Below are 10,000 nucleotides of genomic sequence, written 5' to 3'. Positions count from 1 at the left end.
CAAGGGATCCCGCCAATCAACTTCCTTGCGCCTTATAGGTTTTCTAGCCCATTGACTGGCACACATGTCAGACTCCTTGGTCTGTGTTTCAAGACAAGCTAAATGGGGAGCCCGCAGGCCGACGGATCTGGGGCACACAGGTGCCGAAGCACGACGAGACGGTGCGTGCTGGATCCCACGATAGAGTCGACAATGTCTCCACAGGCGTATCAAAGGCCCAAGCTTGGGCCGCCGCCACGACCCGCGTTGGTCCACTTCCCGAGCTGATCGGCAGACCGACTATTGTCGTTCCACATCTGAGAATAGGTCGAAGGCGTTGCGCCCCCGATGCCTCTAATCATTGGCTTTAACCGATAGAACTTGCTAAGGGCTCCAACTATCCTGAGGGAAAATTTGGAGGGAACCAGCTACTAGATGGTTCGATTAGTCTTTCGTCCCTATACCCAAGTCAGACAAACGATTTGCCCGTCAGTATCGCTGCGGGCCTCCACCAGAGTTTCCTCTAGCTTCGCCCCGTTCAGGTATAGTTCACCATCTTTCGGGTCCCGACAGGCATTCTCTCACTCGAACCCTTCTCAAAAGATCAAGGTCGGTTGGCAATGCACCCGCGAAGGATCCCGCCAATCAGCTTAATTTGCGCCTTACGGGTTTTCTAGCCTGTTGACTCATACACATGTCAGACTCCTGGGTTTGTGTTTCAAGATGGGCCGAATGGGGAGCCCGCAGGCCAACGCCCGGAGCACGCAGGTGCCGAATCACGCCGAGACAGCGTGTGCTGGATCCCACAATTGAGGCGCCGACGTCTCCACAAGCGTATCAAATACCCGGGCTTGGGCCGCCTCCACGACCCGCGTTGGTCCACTTCCCGAGCGGATCGGCGGACCGACTCTTGTCGTTCCACATCTGACTGGGGAACCCAAGGCTTTGATTTCTCAAAAGGTGCCGGCGGAGTCCTAAAAGCAACATCTGCCGATCCCTGGTCGGCATCGTTTATGGTTGAGACTAGGACGATATCTGATCGTCTTCGAGCCCTCAACTTTCGTTCTTGATTAATGAAAACATCCTTGGCAAATGCTTTCGCAGTTGTTCAATTTCATAAATCCAAGAATTTCACCTCTGACTATGAAATATGAATGCCCCCGACTATCCCTGTTAATCATTACTCTGATCCCGAAGGCCAACACAATAGGATCAAAATCCTATGATGTTATCCCATGCTAATGTATACAAGCGTAGTCCTGCTTTGAGCACTCTAATTTCTTCAAAGTAACAGCGCTGGTGGAATGACCCGGCCAATTAAGGCCAACAGCATATCGTCAGCAGTAGGGACAAGTAGACCGGTGCTCACCGTGAGGCGGACCGGCCGACCCACCCCTAAGTCCAACTACGAGCTTTTTAACTGCAACAACTTAAATATACGCTATTGGAGCTGGAATTACCGCGGGTGCTAGCACCAGACTTGCCCTCCTATGGATCCTCGTTAAGGGATTTAGATTGTACTCATTCCAATTACCAGACTCATAGAGCCCAGTATTGTTATTTATTATCACTACCTCCCCGTGTCAGGATTGGGTAATTTGCGCGCCTGCTGCCTTCCTTGGATGTGGTAGCCGTTTCTCAAGCTACCTCTCCAGAATCGAACCCTAATTCTTCGTCACCCGTCACCACCATAGTAGGCCACTATCCTACCATCAAAAGTTGATAGGGTAGAAATTTGAATGATGTGTCGCTGGCACAAAGGTCGTGCAATCCATCAAGTTATCATGAATCATCAGAGCAACGAGCAAAACCGCGTCGACCTTTTATCTAATAAATGCATCCCTTCCAGAAGTCGGGGTTTGTTGCACGTATTAGCTCTAGAATTACTATGGTTATCCGAGTAGCAAATACCATCAAACAAACTATAACTGATTGAATGAGCCATTCGCAGTTTCACAGTCTGAATTTGTTCATACTTACACATGCATGGCTTAATCTTTGAGACAAGCATATGACTACTGGCAGGATCAACCAGGTAGCATTCCTCCTCGACGTCGGCACTGTATGGCCCTCAACATGCCGCGTGAGAAACGAAGAGGTCATAACAGAGCGCGAGCATCGTCCCTGTTAAGAGACAAAATGCATAGGCATCGAGAGACAAGGGCCTGAACCCTACTCTGAAAAATATTTTCTGCATCCGAAAGCACGATCGAGCACCAGTACACCGACGAGGCCATACTAATTTAAGGGGTACACTCGGGACACAGGGCACGATTGTGGTCCACCACGCACCCCAAAGGGTACGAGATGGAGAAGGGAGGGCAACACAACCATAATTCCATATGGCTGAGGTACGCAACACAGGATCCCGATTGCACCAATTGGGTTCAATTAGAACAAGGGGAGTCAATGAAAAGGAGTGCGGCTCGACAGTTCATTGCGGGTAGCATAGAGCCTGCCAATACACACAACTAAAACACCACTCATAAGCCTATTGTGTACTAGTAGTAGCACCCATGCACACTGGCCAACAACCCACCCAACCAATGTATTAGTAGGGAAGCGGAAGGAACAATGAAACAAGGGCACACCATAACCGCTTGGCACGAGAACTATGAGGGGAAAAATCCCACTAGGACTTGGTCAAGCCAAGACCGAGCCTACAAACTCAACTTACGCCCCTCAATGAGCCGTTTCCATCAAAGGCACTTGGTACTGAGGTCACGGACAGCTTCGAATGCAGGCAAGGCCAAGGCACTGATGGGTTCCCGACTTGAGAGGCACAAGCGTCCCTAACATGACGGGGGAGAATGGCCAAGCCAAGCTCGAGCCCATAGCAATGCATCAGCCACCCCAGGAGATCTTTAGCCGATATAGGGAACTTGGTTCTAGAGTCGTTGGCTACATTTCTATGGGCACAGGCTTGACCGGCCTAAAAATCATCACCCCAGCCACTAGCGCCAGCGATCAACCCACCACTATTGGTGAGTCATTGCGAGAGAATTCGACCCCCGTGGGGGTTACGAACGCACCGCACCTTGCGTTGGAGGGGGCCACGTCGGGGGGTAGTGGATCTCTACCCCTTAAAGAGCTAAAAAAACTTTATAAATATACTACCAGAGAACATTCTTATGTCTGAAATGGGGACACTTTTCTTTAGCCTGCACATCCGAGGCACCAAGGTGCCGATGGTGCCCGAGGTTCCAGCACGACCAAGGGCCTAGGTTGCAGATGGTTTCCGAGGCTCCCGCACATCCAGGCACCAATGTGCCGATGGTGCCCGAGGCTCTCTCACGACCAAGGGCCTAGGTTATCGATAGTGCCCGAGGGTCTCGCACGACCAAGGGCCTAAGTTCCCGATGGTGTCCAAGGCTCCCGCAATCCAAGCACCAAGGTACCGATGATGCCTGAGGCTCTCGCATGACCAAGGCCTAGGTGGCCGATGGTGCCCGAGGCTCTCCTACATCCAAGGACCTAGGTTGCCGATGGTGCCCGAGGCTCCCGCACGACAAAGGGACTAGGTTGTCGATGGTGCCTGAGGCTCCCCCACATCCAAGCACCAAGGTGCCGATGGTGCCCGAGGCTTCTATACGACTAAGTGCCTAGGTTCTTATGGTGCATGAGGCTCCCGCACGACCAAGGGCTTAGGTTGTCGATGGTGCTGAGGCTCCCGCACGACCGAGGGCCTAGATTACCGATGGTGTCCGAGGCTCCTGCACGACCAAGGGCCTAGGTTACCGATGGTGCCCGAGGCTCCTGCACGACCAATGGCCTAGGTTGCTGATGGTGTCAAGGCTCTCGCACATCCAACCATGGTGCCCAAGGCTCCCGTACAACCAAAGGCCTAGTTTGCCGATGGTGCCTGAGGCTCCCGCACGAAGAAGGGCCTAGGTTGCCAATGGTGCCTGAGGCTCCCGCACGAAGAAGGGCCTAGGTTGCCAATGGTGTCCAAGGCTCCCGCACATCCAAGCACCAACGTGCCAATGGTGCCCGAGGCTCCCGCACGACCAAGGGCCTAGGTGCCGATGGTGCTCGAGGCTCCCGTACGACCAAGGGCTTAGGTTGCCGATGGTGCCGAGGCTCTCGTACATCCAACCACCAAGGTGCCGATGGTGCTCGAGGCTCCCGCACAACCAAGGGCCTAGTTTGCCGATGGTATCCAAGGCTCCCGCACATCTGAGGCACCATGGTGCCAATGCTGCTCGAGGCTCCCGCACATCCGAGGCACCAAGGTGCCGATGCTGCTCGAGGCCCCCGCATATCCGAGCACCAAGGTACCGATGCTACTCGAGGCTCCCACACATCCGAGGCACCATGGTGCCGATGCTGCTCGAGGCACTCGTACCACCGATGTCATAGGTTGCCGATGGCGTCCAAGGCTCCAGCACGTCCAAGAATCAATGTGTCGATTCTCCCACACCATTGACGTTCTAGGTTACCAATGGTGCCTGATGCTCCGGTACGACAAAGGCCCCAAGGTGCCAGAGGCTCTTGTTCCAAAAGGAAGGAGACCGGGATGTTTCAAAAGGTAAGGGACCGGATGACTCGTAGCATCATTTTCTATATTTCGGGATGGCTCACCGGAGCACTGCCGGGAAGCTCGCCGGAGTACTGCCGGAATGGATCACCGGGGTATCGCTGGGAACCTAACAGGCAATGGGGGGCACCGACGTCTGGGCATGAGATGGGCATGGGTAGTGCCCTGGACAACCCCTGTTCGCTCAATATCACCTCCCTCCGAAAGAGCAAAAAAACCTTGGTCAATGTGCTACCAGGTGACATTTATGTGTCTAAAATAGGGACACTTTATGGTGCCGACGCTTTTGTACCAACGGGGACCCAAAATTAGCTTTGGTGCTCGACCCTTTCGCACATCCGATGCACTAAGGTGCCGATGCTGCCGATGCTCCAACACATCGAAGGGGCCAGTGGTGCACAATGTTTCGACACATGGCCTCGCACCACGGGATGGCACACGCTGCCGATGGTGTACGAGGCTATCGCACGACCGGGGTACAAAGGTGCCGGAGGCTCTTGTTGCAAAAGGGGAGGGACAGGGACTATTCATTCATTGTTGGGTACCGAACATGCAACAGTATTCGATTTTTACCTTTAGGATGATTCATTCATTATTGGGTACCGAACACGTAACGGTATCCGAATTATACCTTTTGGGATTAAGGAGGGACTTGTTGCGCCGTTTTGTATACCCCGAGAAAGCTTGCAGGAGCACCGCCAGAATGGATCGCTGGAGCACCACCGGGAACCTAACCAGCAATGGGGGCACCGACGTCTGGGCATGCGATAGGCATGGGCAGTGCCCTGGATAACCCCTGGCTGCTCAATATCACTTCCCCCCTAAAGAGCTAAAAAACCTTGGTCAATGTGCTACCAGTCGACATTCTTTTTTTTTGAACAAAAAAAAAGACCACAAGGGTCAACACATTTAATTAAGTAACATTATCAATTACAACATCATGGATTTCCGACGGATAATCCATATAAAAAAACAATTTTTGGCCTCACTACACATTTTTTTACATATTAAATGGGCTGCATTATTACAAGACCGTTCAGCCCAAATTAAACTAGCAGATTTTAAAAAATTAAAGGCTGCAGTGCATTCTGCACCTATTATGGAGATGTCATTGGCTAAATTATTAAGCTTGTTTACTAGTCCAGCATGATCGGTCTCAAAAAGAACATGTTCTTTTATTTTTAATTTGCACGCCACGTTAATGCTTTCCTCAAAGGCCACACATTCAGCCTCTTCCACCAACAGCTTACTCTCTTTAAAGCCCCCACCGCCTCCTAAAACAAAACCTTCTTCATCTCTTATGATCGTTCCATACCCGATCCTGTTAGCACCAATTGTAGCATCAAAGTTTACTTTTATAAAGCCCTTCAGAGGTTTGACCCACTTTTTCTCTATGGTATTCTGTGAAATTAAAGGTTCATTCAACAAATTACATATTCAGAAATCCTTACTCAAGTTGCTGTCTCTTTCCCATATTAGCTGCGCCTTCTATTCTTTTCCCCTGAAGATGAAGTTATTTATATTATTCCAACAGTTCCATAGTATTGCCATTAGGTCGGCCATGGCTCTCTTGTCAAGGACACACATCACATCTTCCAACCAATCAATGCAATGATCATACGATTTAGAAATAAAACTCTTGAACATCCTCCTATCGACAAAACTTCTCTCGATGTTGGGCAGTCTCTTAACGCATGTAGCAAAGTTTCAGTTTCGGCTCCACATCTTAGGCACCCCTTGTTGAAGCCAGGTCTGATGGAGGCAATTTTTCTATTTGTCGGAAGAATCTCATGTCCCACCCGCCACGTAAAAACACGAATCTTCGGTAAGGTATCAAGTTTCCATAACGCTTTCCAAAAAAATCTGTGAGGGCCGTATTCCATTTCTTTCAACAGCAACCATGAATAGGCTGACTTCGATGTGAAACACCCATGAGTATTGTGAAACCATATTACTCTGTCATCATGGTCTCTACTCCCAATGGAGAGATTACAAATTTTATCCCCCCAATACTACCCATACAGCTTAAAGATTTTATCCCTATTCCAGCTTCTCTGATCCTTATTCCATAGGTCTAGCACTCTTCTATCATTCGGGGCAAGCATATCCATATTAAGAATTCCACCGTTTAAGCCTTCCATCCCCCAATTGTCTTCCCTTATGTTTATCTTATTTCCATTTCCTACCTGCCATCCGAATCCATCTTTGAGGATAGTTGCTGCAGCCGCAATGCTGGTCCACGTAAAAGACACTTTGTCAACCTTCTTGGAATTGAAGATATTGCCATCGGGAAAATACTTAGATGATAAAACTTTATAGCACAGCGTGTCTTTGTTATTAATAAGCCTCCAGATTTGCCTCCCCAATAGAGCCAAGTTGAATAGTCTGATGTCCCTTATACCAATTCCACCCATTCCTTTCGGGTGACACAATGTTTTCCACGGAAGCATCGTCCAAAATCTGCCTTTATCTTTGCCCGTCCACCATGCTCTGCTAAAATTTGATTGTATGTCATCCAGCACACCTCTAGGAGCCCTAAAGATCGATAAAGCATTTGTTGCTATGGACTGAAGAATTGCTTTTATGAAGACTTCCTTACCCCCAAATGAAAGGAGCCTCTTGGTCCAGCTATTTAATCTGCATGACAGCTTGTTAATGATCTCCTGGAAAGCCACTTTTTTTCTTTTCTCCTCTAGGAAGTGGAAGGCCGAGATAGTTATCTAGCTTCTCAACCACCTTCATGCTAAGAATTTCACTGAAATTGTGTCTCTGTTCCCTGGGAGTATTAGGACTAAACAGAACCATAGATTTTCATAATTAATTTCTTGTCCTGAAACATTAGCAAAAACCTTCAGTATATGACTAAGACATGTAATATCACTCTTCTTATTTTTAACAAACAATAGGGCATCATCCACAAAAAATAAGTGATTAACCCTAGGTCCTTTAATACTAGCCCTGATTCCTTTTAATAATTTTTTATTCTGAGCCTGAATCATCATCCTTGACAAAGCTTCCATACAAAATAGAAACAAATAAGGGGATAAAGGATCCCCTTGACAGAGACCCCTCTCGGGAATAATAATGTCCGATAAAATATTATTACATTTAACTAAATATCTTACCGACCGGACGCAGCACATAATTTTGCCAATCCACTTCTCAGCAAACCCCATTTTCTTCATTACCTTCTTGATAAAATCCCACTCCACTCAGTCATATGCTTTACTCATATCAATCTTGATTGCCAACCCTTTATTTGGACCATTTTTGGAGCTTTGAAGGTAATGTAGAAGTTCATGTGCGATTAAGATATTATCATGTATCATCCTTCCTGGTACGAAAGTGCTTTGATTCTGACTTATACATCCCGGAAGGGCAGCTTTAAGCCAATTGGCCAGGACCTTTGAAACAATCTTGTAAATAAATCTACATAAACTAATGGGACGATAGTTAGTAATTTCACATGGATCACAAATTTTAGGAATTAATATAATCATTGTCTCATTAATATCACAAATATCATTTTTTCCCTTAAGAATGTCCAGACAGAATTGAACAGTTTCATTTCCAACAATCTCTCAATGGTTTTTGAAAAAACTTCCCGATAGACCATCAACCCCCGGAGCTTTGTGAGGGTTCATTTGTTTAATAGCTTAGATAACTTCATTTTCCGTATAGTCCATCGTAAGCCACTCATTTATCTCTGTAGTAACACTTTCCTGAATGTACTCCATATCATGGTTCTCAACATCCTGACCATTTGACCGAAAGAGCCTCAAAAAATAATTTTTAGCCACATTGCTGATATCCTTACTATCAGTTACCCACGTCCCATCCTCATTCTTAAGCTTCTCAATAATATTTTTCTTTAACCGACTCGTAGCTCTAGCATGAAAATATCTCGTATTCCTATCTCCATCTCTTAACCATTGAGACCTTGACCTTTGAGCCCAGTATTTTTTCTTTCCTGGCATAAAGTTGGCTAAGTCTGCTCCTCGCCTCCCTTAAAATGATTGCACTATCATCCCTTCTTTCAGAATCGATGGCCCGATCATTTTTCTTTTCCAACTTCTGCATATCATTCTTCATTTTTCCATATTTATCCTTCTGCCACGGGCCCAAAACACACTGAATCTTCTCTAATTTGTTAACATAATTTGTAGATTCTCGATTCCACTCATTGCTAATAGCATTTTTTGCTTCACTATCCATAGCCCAACATTCTTCAAATCTGAAACATAATCTTTGGTCTCTAGGGTACTCTTTAGGCTTACTACCCCACATGTCCCATATGATCGCATCATGGTCAAACTGTGTTTGCCACACCACCCTAGAGGTCATAAATGGGTATTTCTCAATCATAGACACCGAGGTAACAAACCTATCTAACCTTTCTTTTATCATGTTTCCACCGCTTCTGTTATTGACCCAAGTAAACCACCCACTACCGAGTTTAATATCCACAAGAGCTAAATTGTCTAGAACATCTTTAAACTCATTCATGTGTTCCCTCACCTTCCTCCGATCTCCTTCTTTTTCAGCTTCATTCAGGATAGCATTAAAGTCCCCCCCCAACCACCCAATCCTCCCTCACCAAACCACCAACACTTTCTAGTATTTCCCATGAATTACTTCTTAAATTTGGATTCGCATGCCCGTAAAATCCAGTTACACGAATGTTATTATGATTTTTCAACCGAACCATGGAATCAATGTGGTGCTTAGAAAAGCTTTGAATGGTAACATCTATTCCTTCCTGCCATATTAACGCAAGATCGCCGCTACGTCCTTCTGAGTTCACGGCTAAGCCACTTTACATTCTGCATCTATTTTGGACCCGACGGAACTCATTGGTACTCATCTTTGTTTCGCTCAAGAAAACAATATCAGGTTTATAAGCAGCCAACAATTGCTTTAGCTCCTTAACAGTCGCGGTATTCCCCAATCCCCGACAATTCTAACAGAGGAACTTCATGGCAAGACGAAACCCTAGACCTTTCCACAGTCGAATCAAGAAACGGGACAAGAAAATGGAGAACGAAGCACTCCACCGGATAGAAATCCAACCAGCCAACAGAGTCTGCAAAATAAAAACACCAAACAAAAGAAAAGCGAAACGCTATACCAGTCCAGCACAAAATTGAAAAGAGAACCTTAAAACCCTACAGAGACACCCTTCGATAAACACCCACCCTCGTGCATCAAGAAAGAGAAAAACATGAAAGAAAATGAAATACGAAGCAGGAAAATATGATCAAGAGATACCCAAGAGATTAACAACAGCTTACACATAATCAGATGAAGACTAAGAGAACCAAAAAACAATAAAGAAAATGCGTATATTGTAAACAAAATAAACCTGTTACAGTAAGAAATACGTATAATCAGATGTTTGAAACAGGGACACTTTTTTCAGCCCAACGCTCCTTCACATATGAGGCACCAAGGTCTCAATGTTGCCTGATGAACTGCACCACGGGA

This window comes from Gossypium hirsutum, chromosome A07 (genome assembly GCF_007990345.1).
Source record: "Gossypium hirsutum isolate 1008001.06 chromosome A07, Gossypium_hirsutum_v2.1, whole genome shotgun sequence".
NCBI classification, from domain to species: Eukaryota; Viridiplantae; Streptophyta; class Magnoliopsida; order Malvales; family Malvaceae; genus Gossypium; species Gossypium hirsutum.
This window is presented reverse-complemented; position numbering follows the sequence as displayed.